At 35.0% G+C, this 19701-nt stretch overlaps 1 long non-coding RNA gene, 14 other non-coding genes and 1 pseudogene across 48 annotated transcripts in view; all 16 read right to left on the bottom strand.

Annotated features, from left to right (window-relative positions):
- LOC103229707 (uncharacterized) overlaps positions 1 to 19701 on the bottom strand; it is a 188499-nt gene that overhangs the window by 74659 nt on the left and 94139 nt on the right. For 26 of the 34 annotated variants that reach the window (XR_012091073.1, XR_005235480.2, XR_005235484.2 and 23 more), the window contains 10 exons: positions 13704 to 19378; positions 12766 to 12847; positions 11157 to 11901; positions 10188 to 10275; positions 9263 to 9349; positions 8114 to 8195; positions 7128 to 7214; positions 5542 to 5608; positions 3223 to 3295; positions 206 to 236 (listed from right to left, as the gene is read on the bottom strand). This is a non-coding gene — a long non-coding RNA (uncharacterized lncRNA). The remainder of the gene's footprint in view (positions 1 to 205; positions 237 to 3222; positions 3296 to 5541; positions 5609 to 7127; positions 7215 to 8113; positions 8196 to 9262; positions 9350 to 10187; positions 10276 to 11156; positions 11902 to 12765; positions 12848 to 13703; positions 19379 to 19701) is intronic. The other 8 variants (XR_012091074.1, XR_012091076.1, XR_012091078.1 and 5 more) reach the window with 8 other exon arrangements.
- LOC119619168 (small nucleolar RNA SNORD113/SNORD114 family) lies at positions 2804 to 2877 on the bottom strand. The gene has a single exon (XR_005235601.1). It is a non-coding gene; the product is annotated as a small nucleolar RNA SNORD113/SNORD114 family (small nucleolar RNA).
- LOC119619138 (small nucleolar RNA SNORD113/SNORD114 family) lies at positions 3823 to 3897 on the bottom strand. The gene has a single exon (XR_005235577.1). It is a non-coding gene; the product is annotated as a small nucleolar RNA SNORD113/SNORD114 family (small nucleolar RNA).
- On the bottom strand, positions 5117 to 5188 carry LOC119619156 (small nucleolar RNA SNORD113/SNORD114 family). The gene has a single exon (XR_005235592.1). It is a non-coding gene; the product is annotated as a small nucleolar RNA SNORD113/SNORD114 family (small nucleolar RNA).
- LOC119619141 (small nucleolar RNA SNORD113/SNORD114 family) lies at positions 6741 to 6812 on the bottom strand. Its single transcript, XR_005235580.1, has one exon. It is a non-coding gene; the product is annotated as a small nucleolar RNA SNORD113/SNORD114 family (small nucleolar RNA).
- LOC119619135 (small nucleolar RNA SNORD113/SNORD114 family) lies at positions 7702 to 7773 on the bottom strand. The gene has a single exon (XR_005235574.1). It is a non-coding gene; the product is annotated as a small nucleolar RNA SNORD113/SNORD114 family (small nucleolar RNA).
- Positions 8651 to 8721, bottom strand: LOC119619159 (small nucleolar RNA SNORD113/SNORD114 family). Its single transcript, XR_005235595.1, has one exon. It is a non-coding gene; the product is annotated as a small nucleolar RNA SNORD113/SNORD114 family (small nucleolar RNA).
- Positions 9777 to 9848, bottom strand: LOC119619136 (small nucleolar RNA SNORD113/SNORD114 family). Its single transcript, XR_005235575.1, has one exon. It is a non-coding gene; the product is annotated as a small nucleolar RNA SNORD113/SNORD114 family (small nucleolar RNA).
- LOC119619140 (small nucleolar RNA SNORD113/SNORD114 family) lies at positions 10769 to 10840 on the bottom strand. Its single transcript, XR_005235579.1, has one exon. It is a non-coding gene; the product is annotated as a small nucleolar RNA SNORD113/SNORD114 family (small nucleolar RNA).
- On the bottom strand, positions 12354 to 12425 carry LOC119619132 (small nucleolar RNA SNORD113/SNORD114 family). The gene has a single exon (XR_005235571.1). It is a non-coding gene; the product is annotated as a small nucleolar RNA SNORD113/SNORD114 family (small nucleolar RNA).
- LOC119619131 (small nucleolar RNA SNORD113/SNORD114 family) lies at positions 13291 to 13362 on the bottom strand. Its single transcript, XR_005235569.1, has one exon. It is a non-coding gene; the product is annotated as a small nucleolar RNA SNORD113/SNORD114 family (small nucleolar RNA).
- Positions 14616 to 14687, bottom strand: LOC119619148 (small nucleolar RNA SNORD113/SNORD114 family). Its single transcript, XR_005235587.1, has one exon. It is a non-coding gene; the product is annotated as a small nucleolar RNA SNORD113/SNORD114 family (small nucleolar RNA).
- On the bottom strand, positions 15624 to 15698 carry LOC119619164 (small nucleolar RNA SNORD113/SNORD114 family). The gene has a single exon (XR_005235598.1). It is a non-coding gene; the product is annotated as a small nucleolar RNA SNORD113/SNORD114 family (small nucleolar RNA).
- Positions 16586 to 16674, bottom strand: LOC119619153 (small nucleolar RNA SNORD113/SNORD114 family; annotated as a pseudogene).
- On the bottom strand, positions 18888 to 18962 carry LOC119619142 (small nucleolar RNA SNORD113/SNORD114 family). Its single transcript, XR_005235581.1, has one exon. It is a non-coding gene; the product is annotated as a small nucleolar RNA SNORD113/SNORD114 family (small nucleolar RNA).
- LOC119619129 (small nucleolar RNA SNORD113/SNORD114 family) lies at positions 19534 to 19605 on the bottom strand. Its single transcript, XR_005235567.1, has one exon. It is a non-coding gene; the product is annotated as a small nucleolar RNA SNORD113/SNORD114 family (small nucleolar RNA).

Genomic DNA, 19701 nt, shown 5'->3' with positions numbered 1-19701 from the left:
CCACAGATGTTCTGATTGGACTCATTCTAATTTTTGGTATGTAACACACTTTCATCCCTGTTCTTTTTTAATTCTGTATATAGATGTAGTCATTTATGCATTATTTTATAATACAATGAATACCTCTGAGTAAACACCCCACCCAAGGACAAGAACTTTGCACATTATATTTATAGGCCTATAGCCTTCTTTCCCAGAGACTTACCAGCCAAGGTCTTCACCAATGATAATCCATTCTGGAGGGCAGAAAGCAAATGGTAAAAAGAATGAAACATCTTAAATTTTGACTATGCTCTAATATTCTAATAAATGAAAGGTGAGCAAGTTTAGATTAATTTTTATAATTGAGTCATGCTCTTTTTACAATTGGCCAGAAAGTTCCTCTTTTTTGTCACATTAATTCAATTATTAATTTTGCATTTGAAATAGATGCCTTTGCAATTGCAACAAAAGCAAAAATTGACATGTGGAATCTAATTAAACTAATGAGTTTCTGCACAGCAAAAGAAACTATCATCAGAGTGAACAGACAACCTACAGAATGGGAGAAAAAATTTGCAATCTATCCATCTGACAAAGGTCTAATATCCAGAATCTACAAGGAACTTAAGCAAATTTACAAGAAAAAAACAAACAACCCCATTAAAAAGTGGGCAAAGAACATGAACAGACACTTTGCAAAAGAAGACATACATGCAGCCAACAAACAAGAAAAAAAGCTCAACATCACTGATCATCAGAGAAATACAAATCAAAACCACAGTGAGATACTACCTCATACCAGTCAGAATGGCAATTATTAAAAAGTCAAGAAAAAACAGACGCCAACAAAGTTAAAGAGAAATAAGAAAGCTTTTATACTGTTTGTTCAACCATTGTGGAAGACAGTGTGGTGATTCCTTAAAGAGTTAGAAGCAGAAATACCATTTGACCCAGCAATTCCATTACTGGGTATATACCCAAAGGAATAAAAATCATTCCATTATAAAGATACATGCACATGTATGTTCATTGCAGCACTATTTGCAACAGCAAAGACATGAAATCAACCCAAATGGCCATCGATGATAGACTGGATAAGGAAAATGTGATACATATACACTATGGAATACTATGCAGCCATTAAAGGGATGAGAGCATGTGCTTTGCAGGGACATGGATGAAGCTGGAAGCCATTATCCTCAGCAAACTAATGCAGGAACAGAAAACCAAACACTGTATATTCTCACTTATAAGTGGGAGCTGAACAATGAGAACACATGGACACAAGAGAGGAACAACACACCTTGGCGCCTGTCAGGGAAGGGTGGGGAGAGCATCAGGAAAAATTGCTAATGCATGCCGGGCTTAATACCTAGGTGACGGGTTGATAGGTACAGCAAACCACAGTGACACACGTTTACCCAAGTAACAAACATCCACATCCTGCACTTGTACCCCAGAACTTAAATAAATTAAATGGATGCCTTTGAATCCAACACCTGAATCAAGAATGAGAGTTCTCTGCAAAACATGTCAGCTTCAATGCCTCCACCCATGCACTCAACAACCTAAATCTTTGGACCTCCCATATGCATAATTAGATTCATCTAAATACTTGTTTCAGAGCAATTTCATACCAATGAACAGTGCTTGATACCACTTCATTCATTCAATCACAAACCAATTTGGCCAACTATTCATTCTTTGTAAAGAAACAGAACAATATGTAAACTCTCAGAAACCCAGAACGTGTCTGATCATGTGCATCTACCTTATGCAAACACTTGTAAGAGCCAAAATATTTGCTTTAAGAAGAACACAATCTCTGGACCCAGTTACATCACAACCATTATTTCCAGACATGTTTGCTGCTGGCCCTTGCTTTATCCTTTTCAGCTAATTGATTATTATTAGCATGCATTTGTTCATTATTAAGATAAAATCAGTATCCTTACACATGATCTAGACTATAGCATGGATCATCGTAGCACATGCATAGTTGATCATGATCAAAGTAATAACAGATGATGTCACTTTGTAATGGAATTTAGTGAGCACAATAGCTCTTGTTGTGGAACAAATTCTTGTCACTGGTCCTCTTTAAAATTAGTTTTTTATTTATATAAACAACATCCCTGTTTAGGGATAAGACAAACAACCAGGAAACCAAAGACAACTCAACATAAACATGGACAACTCATATATTTGTCTACATGTTTCTCATTGTGAGAGATTCAAAATCTGACACAATTCCCACTTCCTGAGCAATAGATCAGTACTGTGACTTGCTTTATTACACATGTTATATTTGGTCCAGATGTGGCCATGTTTTTATTCACTTATTTCTTTTACTTGAGTTCTTCATGCATTAATTTACTTGTAATAATATAATCATTATCCATGAGTTACCAAAGCATAAGAATAGGGTATAGGATAATTGATTTTGGGTTTTTTGTTTTTTGTTTTTTTGAGACAGGGTCTGACTCTGTTGCCCAGGCTAGAGTTCAGTGGCGAAATCTCGGCTCACTGCAACCTCCACCTCTTGGGTTTAAGTGATTTTCCTGCCTCAGCCTCCCAAGTAGGTAGGATTACAGGCACTCGCCACCACACCCAGCTAATTTTTATATTTTTAGTAGAGATGGGGTTTCACCATGTTGGTCAAGCTGGTCTAGAACTCCTAACCTTGTGATCCGCCCACCTCGGCCTCCCAAAATGCTGGGATTACAGGCGTGAGCCACCGCGCCCAGCCAATAACTGAATATTTTTAACTACTGTCTACAGGATCATTTCCAACTGAGCAATAGGCTAGATTTCTTTTATACTGGAGCTTAAACTTCCTGACTTCTATTACTCATCATCCTTGACTCATACCCACAAGTCATCATCTCTGGACCAGGCCACAGACAATCAATCTTTTTCTTCATTTACACTTTGTCTATTTCATTTATTTATTAATTTACTACTTTATAATAAGGAAATAGACATGAATCAGAAAAAAATATAACAAGAGCTGTGATAACCCTGTTGTCTATCTGAAGATCAGTTCCTACAGAAATTAGACCTGTTTCTTGAACTGACCTCATTGTTTCAAACATGCATTACTCAACATAATGTTTCATATCAACCCCATGTTCATTGGGCCATGGTTAGTCTTCTTTAATTATGTTTTCTACTTATTAATAATGCATTGACCACTCTTAAATGGCCCAAACTAAGACAAGAACTTTGACGATTACTGACCTTTGTCTGCAGGTTCCTTAAAACAGCCATAGAGCAAGTGTTCATGGCAGAATCAGTGCAGGAAGTGACTGTTCTGAGGATTACAAGGAAGAGCAGAAGACAAAATGTGAGACTTTCTATTCATTAGTTTTTTCATTCTACCTTCCATTTACTCTGTCAGATGGTATTTATTGATTTATGTTAATATTTGCTTATTTTCCCCTTAATAAAATAAATATTGAACTTACAATTGACCCAGTTGACCTGCGAATTGACCTAAAAAATCACATAGCCATTGATAACTAATAATCAGTGTTACTGCTCTATCAATGGCTCTATGATTCTTAGCCAGAGAGTTAAAACCGATGGCCCATTTATTATCCATTCCAAATTAATTAATAGTATTTCTTTCCTTGCCACATATGTTAACAATTAGAATATGCCTCTCTCTCGCTTCATGTTTAATCATTTAAATCTTTGTTTGATTCTTTCACTAATTCATTTATATTAATACAATCATAATCAATGAACTGTAAAATTGGAAGCAAATAGACCTCGATATCACTAACATCTATCTAAAGGATTTTTTTCAACAGAGGAATAGATTAGATTTCTATTATATTGAACCTCAGAGTTCCAGGCACTTAGTACTCACCATCCATGACTCACACGCCACCAGCTGTCATCACCGGCTCAAGCTTGGACCTCATTTTCTTAATTCATGTCTACGTGTTTTTATTGATTAATTTATCAGTTCACTAACAATAAAATAATTACCTTAGAGCCACAAAAACTTGAGAGTAAAGTCCTTAAATAGCTCTAATATCTGTCTCTGTCAATACTACTCACAGCAATACATCTCTTTCATTAATTAAATTCAATGTTTTATATATATGCATTAATCAACATAATGCTTTACATTAATCCTATTTTTACAAATGGGCCAAAGCTTACCTTCAATGGTTATATTTAACACTTCTTAATAATACTACGAATATCTTTTTTAAAAAACACTGCAACCAAGAACGTTGACTATCACTCACATTGGTCTCCATACACCATATAACACATAGATGCAATCATGGATCTTCCCATTAAAAAAGAATGATAAAATCAGCCAGAGTGTGTTTATTTTGAGGAGTACAGAGCACAAGAGATGATCAGAAAAGATTAAGACATTATCTGCGTTACCTTTGCATTCTGTCTTCCACTGATTCAGTCATATAGGTTATTCGGGATGACATCTATCTTATTTACTCTACACAGCCAGACAGTGTCAGTCACGCGACTGCCACAACACATAAACATTCACTATTATTTATCACTGTCTATAACATCCCTAACTACAGAAATAACCTCATACCACTTATTTCCTAATGGTATTGGTGTTTTCAATATATATCATAGGTTTTCTTCTCACTCTATTACCCAGGTTGAAGTGCAGTGGTGTGATCTCAGCTCACCACCACCTCCATCTTCCGGGTTCATGCGATTCTCCTGCCTCAGCCTCCCAAGTAGCTGAGATCACAGGCATATGCCACCACGCCCAGCTAATTTTGTATTTTTAGTAGAGACAGGGTTTTACCATGTTGCCCAGGCTGGTCTCAAACTCCTGACCTCAGGTGATCCACCCACTTCGGCCTCCCAAAGTGATGGGATTACGGGTGTGAGCCACCACGCCTGACCATACCGTAGCTTTTCTTGCCTCACAAATTGTTTTTATAGTTGGACAATGCTTAGTCCCATCCAACATAATTTATTTGTATATTTGTTTAGTGGTTCCTTCATTGATCGAATTATAATAATAGATTGAAAATTCGTGCTCACAAACAGCAAAAACAAGACCCCTGCATATTCCTGACATCTGTCTATATGATCACTTCCAAAAGAGGGAAAAAACTATATTTCTTTTCTGATGGACCTCAGAGTTCCAGATAGGTATTCACTGACTAAGACCCACCCAATACCGGTAGTCATGATTGATCCAGGATTAGCTCTGATGTTCTTCATTCTTTGTTACTTTATTTATTACTTCATTATTTCACCACTAATAACTTTTAAACACTATCACTCATAAAATCCCAAGAGGAGCCTTGATATCTCTAATTTGTATATACAGTCAGCCTCACAATACCATATCCCCTCATTACTACCTTTCATAATAACACAGGACATGCTTTTCATACAAGCATCCCTCAGTGTAACATTCCCTATCCATTCCATATTTATCCCTAGGCTACTCATGGCCTTATTGGATTATATTTCATATTTTTTGTTTATGCACTATAAACCTTTAAACAAAACACCCAAGATGGGATAAGAACTTTGACTATTACTCACATTGGTGTCCAGCTTCTAGCACAGAGATAGCTCTTAACCAGTGAAAACCAGCTTCTGTGCTTCCATTCTGAGTACAGAGCAGAAGAGATGACAACAAAAATGAGACCTTCTCTCCATTGATCCTTGCTTTTCAAATATACCTCAAATTAACGAATGTGTAAACATTTATACTCATTTGCATGTTCATTAATTTGAGGTATATTTCATTTTTTTTTATGAATAACTGGCCGGATGTGGTGGCTCATGCCTGTAATCCCAGCACGCTGGGAGGCAAAGGCAGGTGGATCACTTGAGGTCAGATGTTCAAGACCAGCCTGAGCAACATGGTGAAACCCCATCTCTACTAAAAATACAAAAACTAGCCAGGCGTGGTGGCGCATGCCTGCAATCCCAGCTATTAGGGAGGCTGAGGCACAAGAATTGCTTGAACCCATGAGGCGGAGGTTGCAGTGAGCTGAGATCGTGCCATTGCACTCTGCCCTAGGTGACAGAGTGAGACTCCATCTCAATAAAAATAAAAATAAAAATAAATAAATAAATAACTTTGGACTTGTCCCTGACCCAGAACTTGAATATGGTCAATAATTTATACTGTCTATCTCATTCAAAGAGGTAACAGGTATGCAAGACTTATCTTTAGTAGTCACCAATTGCAGTATGTATTAATAGTGTTTGTTGTCTTTCCACATATTTTTATAATTGGACAATGCTTCACCTTATTCATCTTTTTTTTTTTTTTTTTTGGACACAGAATCGTGCTCTATTGCCCACGCTGCAGTGACGTGATCTTAGCTCACTGCAACCTCCCAGGTTCAAGCAGATTTTTGAATCCTGGGTTCAAGAGATCCATGTGTCTCAGCCACCCAAGTAGCTCGGATTAGAGGCACATGCCTGGCTAATTTTTGTATTTTTAGTAGAGATGGAGTTTCATCATATTGGCCAGGCTGGTCTTGAACTCCTATCCTCAAGAGATCTACCTGTGTTGGCCTCCCAAAGTGCTGAGATTACAGGTGTAAGCCACCACACCCAGCCCTTATTCATCTTTATTTATATATTTATTAATTGATTCTCTCATTGATCCAATTATAAATATAAAATAAAAATTCATAAACATGAAAACCAAACGCATATACATTCTGTTTTTTGCCATCTGTCTGTAGGATCACTTGAAACAGGGAATAGACTAGGTATCTTTTGAGACGGACCTCAGAGTTCCAGACACGTATTTATTGTCTATGACTCATATGCCACCGGCAGTCATCATCGATCCAGGACTGGCCCTTCTTTTCTCTGTTATTTTCTACATTGTCTGTTGATTAATTCATTAATTTACTAATAATAACTTTAAACCTTATGACTCACAGAACCCCAAAAAGATATCCCTAATCATTCTGACATTAATATATGTTTCATGAATTATCCTGTTTTTTGTATGTGAATTATCAATATAATACTTCTTTTGACTCCAATATCCCTCACTAGATAAAATTCACCATCTTTGGTTATATTACATATTTATTTACAGTACATTGAGTCCTCTTACATAAACTACCCAAAGAAATACAAGAAATCTGACTGTCACTCACATTGGTACACATGCTCCTTCCTAAGCATGGTGCAAATAGAACACGTGACCATGAAGAAGTCCTCAAATCAGAATAAGTACGTCCATTCTAAGTACAGAGCAAAGAAGATAATAACAAAAGAGGGGCATTTTAACTATCAATCCTGGTTTTTCACCTCTCAATAGTTAGTCATCTATGCTATCATTATTCGGAGTAAACTTATTTCATTTTCTCTTTAAAAAATGAACAATTTCTAACTCACAATTAACCAAGAATTTGAACATTGTCTATAATTATCCTGTCCATATCACCATAGCCAAAGAGGTGAAAGACATGCACATTTACTTCTCTCCAGACTTCACTATTTTCAATACATATTAATAGTGTTTCTTGCCTCACCAAATATTTTTTACAACTGGACAATGATTAACCTTACTCATCTTTATTTATATATTTGTTTATTGGTTTTTATATTGGCCAATTATAAAAACGGAATTAAAACATGTAAACACAAAGACCAAAACCAAACTCATATTCCTGATGCCTGTCTAAAGGATTTTATCAAACACAGAAAATGAGCTAGATTTCTTCTGTGATGGACCTCAGAGTTCTAGACACGTATTCATCGCATATGACTCATACGCCACCAGCAGTCATCATCGATCCAGGATTGTTCATCTCTTTCTCCATTCATTTCTACCTTGTTTATTGATTGATTTTGTTAATTCACGACTAGCAATTTTAAGTCTTAATGGTTCAAAAAAATCCCGAGAATAATTTTAATATTCCTAATTTGTATACTGAATCATTTCAACATTGATATACCTCTTCATTAACTATCCTCGGGTTTTTATATAGGCATTATCAATACAATGCTTCATATCATCTCCGTATCTTTCACTGGGATACAGGTGGACATCTTTGATAATGTCACACAAGTTTTATGATACAATGAGTCCTCTTAAAAGGGCATCAGAAGGAAATCAAAAATGTTGACTATTACTCACATTAGTCTGCCTGAGCCTAACCGTGATGCAAGTGCCTCAGGTGGTCAGGGAAGAACTTTTCAAGGTGCACAATTCATCCATTCTGCAGAGCACAAAGCATAGAGGAGTTCAGAGCATACAGTGGGACATTCTCGCTCATGATTCATCTTCATCTAATGAGTCATTTAGGCAATCATTGTTTGAAGCGTCTTTCATTTTCTCTTCAGAAAATTAGCAGTTTTGAACTTGCCACTGACCCATACCTTAAACATTATCTATAGTTTACACTGTCTACACTATCACTCGCCAAAGAGGCCACAGGCATGCATCACTCATTTTTCCTTGGCTATCACTGTTTCAGTACATATTAACAGTGCTTGCTGCCCTGCCAAATAACCTTATTCATCTTTATGTATTCAAATATTTGCTTATTGATTCTCTCACTAGTCCAATTATAAAATAAAATATAAATGCATAAAACACAAAGACCAAAAACAGAGTCTGTATTTCTGACATCTACCTATAGAATCATGTGAAACAGAAGAAACTGACTTTGTGATGGACCTCAAGAGTTCCAGACACGTATTCATCGTATGACTCACACGACACCAGTAGTCACCACTGAACCAGGATTCTTCCTATTTTTCTCTATTCATTTTTACTTTGTCTAATAATTAACTCATTAATTCACTGATAATAACATTAAAATCTTTGGTTTTTAAAAGCCCAAGAGCTTTGATATTCCTAATCCCTACATAGAATCATAGTGTTGATACATATTTTCATTAATTGTTCTCCATTTTTCATATATGCTTTTTCAATATAGTACTTCATATCACTCCTATAACTGGGAAAGAGTTGGCCATCTTTGATTATAGTCCTATAATATATTGGAATATATCATAGACTATAGTTCTAAACTATGTTGGAATATATTATATATGCATTATATTCCTATACTATATTGGAATATATTATACATAATATATTCCTATATTATATTCCTATAATGTATTATATCTTTTACAATGTATTATATCTTCTTATAATGTATTTTGTAATACATTATAGAAATATATATAATATATTCCTGCAATATATTTTTATAATACACTGAATCCTCTTAAACAAACCACTCAAACAAAGACAAGAGCTTTGACCATTACTTACATTGGTCTGTATGCTCCTTCCTAAGCATGGTGCAAACAGAGCACGTGACCTTGGAGGCATCTTTAAATCATCACAAGTACGTCCATTCTGATGAGTGCAGAGCAGAGAAAATAATAACAAACATGTGATTTTCTCATTGTTGATCTTTCCTTTTCACCTATCTTTAGTTAAACATTTAGGCAATCATTATTTGAAGTATGAACAACTTTGAACTTGCCACTAACGCAGAACATGAAAACGGCATATTAATTTATACTGTCTCTTCATTATTGGCCAAAAAGGTTAGGTATGTTAGATTTCTTTTTGGCTTTCATCAATTTACATACATATTAAATACGCCTCACCACACATTTTTATAGTTGGACAATGCTTAGCTTATTTATTTTATTTATTCACATGTTTTATTCTTTCATTGAACCAATTATAAAATAAAAACTCATAAACAAAAAAAATTCATTCTATATTCTTGCCATCTGTCTAGAGTTACTTGAAACAGAGGAAACTGACTTCTGTGATGGACCTCAGAGTTCCAGACACATATTCATCGTATGTGACTCATACTCCACCAGTGCTCATCATCGATCCAGGGTTGACCCTCTTTCTCTCCATTCATTTCTATGTTGTCTTTAGATTCATTCATTAACTCACTGGTAATAATTTTATACTCTGTGATTCACGAAACCCTAAGAACAGACTTGATATTCCTTATCTTTACACAGAATCATTCTAAAATAGATATATCTGTTTCATTAATTCTTCTCCGTTTTTCATATATGCATTATCAATAAATATTTCAGATCCCTCTCATAAATACCATTGGGACATAGTTGACCATCGTTGACTATATAATACACGTTTTCAAGACACACTGAGTCCTCTTTAGCAAACCACACAAACCGACACAGGAATTTTGACTATTACTAACATTGGTCTGCATGCACTTTCCCAAGCATGGTGTACAAACAGGGCACGTGATCATGGAGGAATCCTTAACACAGCACAAATTGTTCACTCTGAGGAATACAGACCAGAGAAGAGAGTAACAAAATTAAGACATTTTCAATATTGATATTTGCTTTTCAGCTATCATTAATTAGCCATTCATGCAATCATTATTTGGAGTATATTTAATTCATTTTCTGAAAATAAAATGAATAATTTTGAAACTGTCGCTGACGCAGAAGTTGAACATTACCTATATTTTATTCTGTCTACACCATCATTAGCCAAAGAAGCCACAGGAATGTACCGTTTATTTCTCTGTGGATGTCACTGCTTCATATACATTAATCATGTTTCTTACCTTGTCCCTAATTGTTATAATTGGACAATGCTTGAATTTATTCATCTTGATTTGCATTTGTTTATTAATTCTCATATGGATCAATTGTAAAAGTAGAATCAAAACATGTAAACACGAATACCAAAAACATATACATTCTATACTCCTGACAGCTGTCTGTAAACTAATTTCAAACATACAGAATAGGCTAGATTCTGTTTGCAACGGACCTCAGAGTTCTAGACACGTATTCATCGCAAAAGACTCATACGCCACCAGTAGTCATCATCGATCCGGAACTGATCTTCTATTTTTGGATTCATTTCTGCCTTGTCTATTGACTAATTTGTTAATTCACTAATCATAATTTTAAGCCCTATGATTTACAAACCCACAAGAATAGCCATGATAATCCTAATATGTAGGAATATTTATTTCATCAATTATCTTCAGTTTCTCTTGTATGCATCTTCAATATAATCCTCACATCATGCCCATGTTTATTTAAATACAGTTGCTCATCTTTGATTATAGTATACACCTTTTTATAATATATTGAACCCTCTGGAAGAAACCACCCAAAGCAAGCTGAGGACTTCCACTATTCCTTACCTAGGTCTCCAGGCTCCATCCCAAAAACGGTGCAAGTAGAGCACGTGGCCTTGAAGGAATCCCTCAATCAGCAAAGTGCAATCATTCCAGGGAATACAGAGCAGAGAAGAAGATAACTTTTGTTATCCTCTATTTCCATATTATCCTATTATCTATCCTATCCTCTATTTTTATACTATCCTATTTTAAATATAAAAAATATATTTATTATCAAATATTAAATATATTTGATATTATCCTATTATCCTATTTTGATATTGTCACTACCGACCCTTTCTTATCACCTATCATTAGTCAGTCATTTTGGCAGTCATTATTTGCAGTATATTCATTTTATCTAAAGAAATGCATAATTCTGAAATTGCCATTGACCCAGAAATTGAATGTTTTCTATAATTTGTACTGTCTAAACCATCATTAGCCACAGAGGTCACCAGAAGATGCCATTTATATCTCTGTGGACTTCACTGTGTCAAAAGATATTAAGAGTGCTTCTGGCCAGATGCTGTGGTTCATGCCTGTAATCCCAACACTTTGGGAGGCTGAGGTGGGTGGATCACTTGAGGTCAGGGATTCAAGACAATCCGATATTTTGATAATATCGATTCCTCTCAAACCATTCAAACCATTCAAGCCAAGACGAGAATGTTGATTACTACTCACATTGGTCTGTAGGCTCCCAACCATGATAAAAACAGAGCACGTGACCATGGAGGAATTCTCAAATCATAACAAGTGCATCATTCTGAAAGGATAGAAAGCAGAAATGATAAAAAATTTCTCAACATTGATCCCTGATTTTCACCTGTTATTAGTCATTTTGGCAATCATTATTTGGAGTATATTTGTTTTATTTATTTTCTCTTAATAAAATGAAAATCTTCAAAATCACCACTGACTTAGAATATGAACATTGTCTATAATTTATACTATCTGTATCATATACCATTCATTTCTTTTTAGACTTCACTGATTTTAACACATGTTAATAGCATTTCTAACCTTACCACAAATTTTTATAATTGGGCAGTGTTTCAATCATTTTATATTTACTATATATTTGTTTCCTGATTATCACATTGATCCAATTATAAAAATAGAAGGTACATAATCACATAGAAAAAACAAACATTCTATATTTTTAAAATCTGTCTATAACAACATTCGAAATCGAGAATAAGCCAGATTTTATTTGTGACGGACCTCAGAGTTCCAGACACGCATTCATCACGTATGACTCATACGCCACCGGTGGTCATCATCGATCCAGAATGTGTCCTATTTTTCCCTGTGCACTTTTACCTTGTCTAATGATTAATTCATTAATTTGTTAATAATAATTTTAAAACCTTTGGTTCACTAACGCCTCAGAACAGCATTAATATTAATATTCTTTATCTGCATATAGAATCATTCTCACACTGATAAATGTTTCATTAATTACTCTCAGGTTTTCAAATACATATTGTTAACATAATGCTTCATATCACTACTATTTCTATCCCTGGGCTGCAGCTGGCCATTTTTTATTATAGTGCAGACTTTTTAATAATACATCAAGTCCTCCTAACTAAACCACCCAAACTAAGACCAGAACTTGATTACTCACATTGGTCTGCCTGCTCCCAATCAAGAGGCAGACACACCACGTCACCAGGGAGGAATCCTTCCATCAGCACAGGCCATCTATTCTGAGGAATACAGAGCAGAGACAGTAACAAAACTGAGACTTTCTCATTAATGATCCTTGCTTTTCACCTTGCCTTTAATCTGTCCTTTAGGCATTCATTAGGTGGACTAATATTTATTTCATTTTCTCCTAAGAAAAAGAACAATTTGATCTTGCAAGTGAATAAGAATTTGAACATTATCTATAATTTATTCTGTCTATATTATTATAAGCCAAAGAGGTAACAGGTATGTACGATATCTCTTTGGACTTCACCAATTTCAATATACATTAATAGTATTTCCTGCCTCAACACGTATTTTTATAGTTGTACAATGCTCCCCTATTTTATCTTTATTTATATGTTTATTGATTCTTGCATTAGAATGAAAATGAAACCAAAACAACTTCATTCTATATTCCTGACATCAGTCTATAGAATCACGTAAAACAGAGGGAATGGACTAGGACCTCAGAGTTCCAGACACGTATTCATCACATATGACTCATACGCCACCGGTGGTCATCATTGATCCAGGATTGGCCCTCCTTTTCTCCATTCAGTTTTACATTGTCTGTTGGTTGCCTCATTAATTTACTAATAATAATTTCAAAGCCTATGATTCAAAAAACTCCAAGAACAGCCTTGATATTTCTGATCTGTATCCAGAATCATTCTAACATTGATATTATCTGTTTCATTAATTATCCTCAGTTTTTCATACATCCATTATCAATATAATACTTCATGTCACTGCCATGTCTACCATCAGGATAACATTAACCATCTTTGACTATATTTCACACTTTTTAATAATACATTGATTACTCTTAAACAAACCACCCAAACCACAATAACGACTCTGACCATTACTCACATTGGTCTGCAGGTTCCTTCCTAAGCACGGTGCAAACAGAGCATGTAACCCTAGAGGAATTCTCAAGACAGAACAACGATGTCCATTCTGAGTAGTACAGTGCAGAGAAGATGATAACAAATTTGAGACATTATCACCATTGATCCTTGCTTTTTGCATTTCTTTAGTCATTTAGGCTACCATTATTTAGAGTACAGTATATTTATTTCACTTTCTCTTAAGACGATGAACAACTCTGAATTTGCCACTGACCCAGAATACAAACACTGTCTATAATTATCCTCTCTATATCATTAGCCAAAGAGGTGACAGACATGTAACATTTATTTCTCTTTGAACTTCACTATTTCCAATACATATTAATAGTATTTGTCTCACCATCTATTTTTATAATTGTGCAACACTTCACCCAATATATCCTTTTTTTTTTTTTTTTTTTTTTTTTTTTTTTTTTTTTTTTTTGAGATGGAGTCTCGCTCTGTCACCCAGGCTGGAGTGCAGTGGCCGGATCTCAACTCACTGCAAGCTCCGCCTCCCAGGTTTACGCCATTCTCCTGCCTCGGCCTCCCAAGTAGCTGGGACTACAGGCGCCCGCCACCTCGCCCGGCTAGTTTTTTGTATTTTTTAGTAGAGACGGGGTTTCACCGTGTTAGCCAGGATGGTCTCGATCTCCTGACCTCGTGATCCGCCTGTCTCGGCCTCCCAAAGTGCTGGGATTACAGGCTTGAGCCACCACGCCCGGCCAATATATCTTTATTTTTATATTTGTTTGTTGATTCTCACATTAACTCAATAATAAAAATTGAATGAAAATGTATGAGTACAAAGACCAAAAACAAACCCACTCTACGCTCGTGATACCCATCTAAAGGATTGTATCAAACATAGAAAATGGGCTAGATTTCTTTTGTGACACACCTCAGAGTTCCAGAGACATATTCATTGTAGATGACTCATACGCCACCAGTAGTCATCATCAACCCACAGGATAGGTGCTCTTTCTCTCCACTGACTTCTGATTACTTACTAATGATTTATTAATCCACTGACCATAAATTTTAAAATCATTGTTCATGAAATCCCAATAAGAGCTTAGAGATTCCTAATCCCTACAATGAATCCTTCTAATATGGATATGGCTGTTTCATTCACTATCCTCAGTTTTTCGTAGATGCATTATCAATGTAATGCTTCACATGAGTCCCCTATTTATTGCTAGAATACCACTGGTCATCTTTGATTATAGTATACACTTTTTTAGTAATTCATTGAATATTTTGAAATAACTACACAAACCAAGAGAAGAATTTTAATGATTACTCACATTGGTCTCTGTGCTACTAACAAATAGATGCAATCATAGAACAAAGATGCAAGGAGGAATGTTTCAATTGGCTCAAGTGCACTCATTCTGATGAAAACAAAGCAGAGTCGATATTTTAAAAAACAGACACCTCATCCTCTATAATTCTTGCTTTCTGCATTTCTTTTACTTGATCATTCAGGTACTTAATAATTTTACATGAAGTATATTTTTTTTCTCTTAACAAAAGGGACAACCTCGAACTTAGAGGAACTGGTTCAGAATAATAAAATCGATTCTTACTATTATTAGTGTCTATATGATTTTAATCCAAAGAAAGAGGGAACATCTTTGATCCAATATTTTCTTAATGGATGTTAGTTTTCTCTACTTGTATTAATAATATTGATTGCCTCACTACATACTTTTATAGCTGAACACTGCTGCACTCTCTTCAATTTTATCTATTTACTTATATTTGTTTAATGGTCCTATCATTAATTCTTTAATATTAATAAATCTAAATCTATGAATCTAAAATAAGAACATTGTCCTTATGTATCCCAAACATCTGTCTATAGGATTATTCCAAACAGAAAGAATAAATACGTTTTGTGTTGATGCTCAGAGTTCCACACACATATTACTCATCGTTTATGACTCCTGCACCACTATCTGTAATCATTGTTCTGTGTGTACTCATCGGCCAATTTTTTCTTCATTCACTCTTATATTTGCAGAGACTGAATCACTAATTCACTGAAAATCAGTGAGTCAGAAAAATGCAAAAATAAAATGCTAGAATAGTGCTAACAGCTATCAATACAACCATTTCCCATATACATTCCATCTTTTTCATTTAATGATGTCAGTATTAGGGATTAATCAACATCATATTTTACATTATACTTATTAACTATTTGATTAATACTTTTTAATAATACCATGAATACTCACAAACAAATAAATGAAACCAAGACAAGAACACTGACTGACTATATTCACATTGGTCTCTTTTTGAACGGAGTTAACATGAGAAACTTGATTGTTGCAGAGTGTTCAAATCAGCTAACTGCATCTGCATGGAAGGGTGCTAGGTGGAGATGATGATAAAAAAATTGAGACATTCTGTCCGTTGATCTATAATTTCTTTCCTTCATTCACTTAGTCGTTTAGGTATTTATTAATTTATGGTAATATTTATTTATTTTTCTTCTTATGAACTTCAAACTTGTAATTGACTTGGGGCAATAACTGCTATGACTTATCAGTAATTATTATTATTGTCTCTATCATCTTTAGTCAGAAATATTATACACCTGGTCCATTTATTATCCATTCCAATTGTACATTAACAGTATTTTCCTTACTGCATATTTCAGCAATGAACAAGGCTTTGTCCTTTTCATTTTTATTTGTTTTATTTTATTTGTACATTTATTTGTTTATTCTGCCATTGCTACTTTTACAATATTTTTAAACCTCTCGCACACAAGACTAATCACAAACTCCTTGTACATTTTAGGTATCCGTCTATTATATCACTTTAAACATGGCAATGGACTAGATTCTATTTGTGTTGGACCTCAAAGTTTCAGATTCATACTATTCTTCATATACAACCAGCATATACAATCACGTAAGCCACCAGTTGTCATCAATGGTCCAGGATTGGCCTTCTTTCTCTTCATTCATACCTACACTTGTTTACTGAGTAATTCATTAATAAAGACATACACATAAACCACAAAAAAATAAGCTCTTCAATATCACTCACATTCATCTATACTATTACAAGGAGCCTAAATCCCTTTCTTTAAATGAATTCAGTTTTTCACATAGCATTAAATCAACGTAATACTGCATATCAATCTGAAATAAAACATTAGCATGATTGACATTCTTTGAATCACTCAAACCAACGTAATTTTTACCATTGCTGATGCTGGTCTCTATGCTCCTAGCACATAGATACAAACACAGAGTTCGTGAGCGTGGAAGAATATACAAATCAGAGCACAGGAGATGATTACATATTCTCTTCATTGAGCCACAGATGCCTCCATCCCTTTATATAGTCATTCAGGCATTTATAAATTTATATCAATATTTATTTTTCTCTTAATAAATCAAACATGAAATATGCAAGTGAATCATCAAAAACCGTTACTTCTCACTTTCAGTTATCACTCTTAGTCTAAGACAAAATACACTTGTTCCAATTTATATTAATACTATTTTTCCCTCCTGTATATTTTAACAATGAGCACGCTTTACCACCTTGATGTTTATTCATTATGTATTTGTTTATCTACTCTATCAGTGATTCCTTATAATTTTTAAGAATGCATGAACACAGCCGGGCGTGGCGGCTTATGCCTGTAATCCCAGCACTTTGGGAGGTTGAGGAGGGCGGATCACGAGGTCAGGAACTCAAGCCAGCCTGGGCAAGATGGTGAAACCCCGTCTGTACTGAAAATACAAAAATTAGCCAGGCGTGGTGGCAGGTGCCTGTAATCCCAGCTACTCGAAAGGCGGAGGCAGAGAATTGCTTGAACCTGGGAGGCAGAGCATGCAGTAAGCCGAGATCGCACTGCTGCACTCCAGCCTGAGCAACAGAGAGAGACTCCATCTCAAAAAAAAGAATGCATGAACACAAAGATCCTTGTCACTGACACCAACTTACTGGACCTTGTAAAGAGAGGAAATGAATGCATACTCCCAATGGTCTGCGTGCTCCTAACACACAGAACCAACCATAGTGCACATGCCATGGAAGAGTGCTTAAATCAGATGGAGTGGAGCCATTCTGAGGAGTATAAACAGAACAGATGATTTAAAAATTCAGACATTCCTCCAATGATCCCTGCCTTTCACCTTTCATTTATCACTTAAATCATCATTATTTGGAATATATTTATTTCATATTCTCTTAAAACAAATGACTCTGAACTTGCTACTAACAAAAACACTTCTTATACCTTTGAGTTGTATACCACCAGTCATCACCATTGGTCCAGGAATGGCCCATCTCTTCTTCATTTGTTTCTCCATTGTTTATTGATTAATTCAGTAATTTACTAATAATGTGTTTAAAGTGCTATAATGCCCAAAACCTGAAAAAAGCCTTGATGTCCCTAATATATGTATAGAATCATTCTCAGGTCAATGTACCTCCTTTACTAAATATCCTCAGTTTTCTTAAATGAATTAATTGAATTAATTCATCAATAGACTGCTTCATATCAATTTCACATTTGTCACTGGGCTGCAGTTGGCCTTCTTTAATATACTGTATAATTTTTAATACTGTACTAACTATCCTTAAAAAAAGTACTCAAGCCAAGAACATTGACTATTACTTACAGTGGACTCCAAGCTCCTAACACACAGATGCAACTGTACAGCCCGTGGGCATGAAGGGGTGCTTGAGACAACTCAAGTGAGCCCATTCTGAGGTGCACAAAGTAGGACTCTTGATTAAAAATTTGAGACCTTATGGCCATGGTTCCCTGCTTTGTGTCTACCGTTCAGCCAGTAATTAAGGCAAACATTCATTGGGAGGATATTACATTTTCTCTAAAAACGAACAACTTCAGATTTGCCGCAGACTCAGAGCATGAACATTGCCTATAATTTAAACTGTCTGTGTATCATTAGCCAAAGAGGTAAAAGTCACATACCATTAATTTCTCATTGAATTTCATGATTTCAACGTATAGTAATAATACTTCTTGCCTTCCCACATATTTCTATATTTGGACAATGCCTCATCTATTTTATCTCGATTGACTTATATTTTTGTTCATTGATGCTTTTGTTGATCCGATTATAATAAAAGAATGAAAGTGCATGGAAAAAAACATCACTTTTCTTTTGTGTTGGACCTCAGAGTTCCACACACATATCATTCATTATCCAAGACTCATATGCCGGCAAGTTTCATCATTGATCCAGGAAGGGCCTACTTTTACTCAATTCATTTCTAAGTTATTTATTGATTAATTTAATAATTATAATTTTAAAACTCTGATTCACAAAAATTCAAGAGATTTATATCCCTAACATGTACTTAAAATCATTCTCACTTCAATATCTCCTAATGTTAATAATAATTGTAGTATTTCATGTACATACTAAAAAATATAATACCTCATATTAATCCCATGCTTATTACTAAGCTACAGCTCACCTTCTTTGATTATATTTCACACTTTTTAATAATATAGTGACTGCCCATAAACAAACCATGCAAAACAAGACAAGAACTTTAGCTATTACTCACGTTGTTCTCTAGGCTCCTAATGCAGACATGCAACCCAAAAGCTTGTGACCAAGGAGGAATTCCCAAGTCAGCTTGAGTGGGTCCATTCTGAGAAATACAAATCAGAGAAAATGGCAAAAAAAAAAAAAAAAAAAAAGACATTCTCTGCATAGCATGAAGACCAAAACCAAGATCCTTGTATAGTCGCAACAACTGGCTACAGCGTCACTTCAACCAGAGTAAATGAATTACATCCTTTCACATTGGATCTCAGAGTTCTAGACACGTATTCATCGTATATGACTCATACGCCACCAGTAGTCATCATTGATCTAGGATTGGCCCTTTTACTCTATTGTCACCTACATTTGTTTATTGATTAATTCATTATATCATACAATTATAGTGTTATTATTCACGAAAACTCAAGA

This window comes from Chlorocebus sabaeus, chromosome 24 (genome assembly GCF_047675955.1).
Source record: "Chlorocebus sabaeus isolate Y175 chromosome 24, mChlSab1.0.hap1, whole genome shotgun sequence".
Taxonomy (NCBI): domain Eukaryota; kingdom Metazoa; phylum Chordata; class Mammalia; order Primates; family Cercopithecidae; genus Chlorocebus; species Chlorocebus sabaeus.
This window is presented reverse-complemented; position numbering and strand designations above follow the sequence as displayed.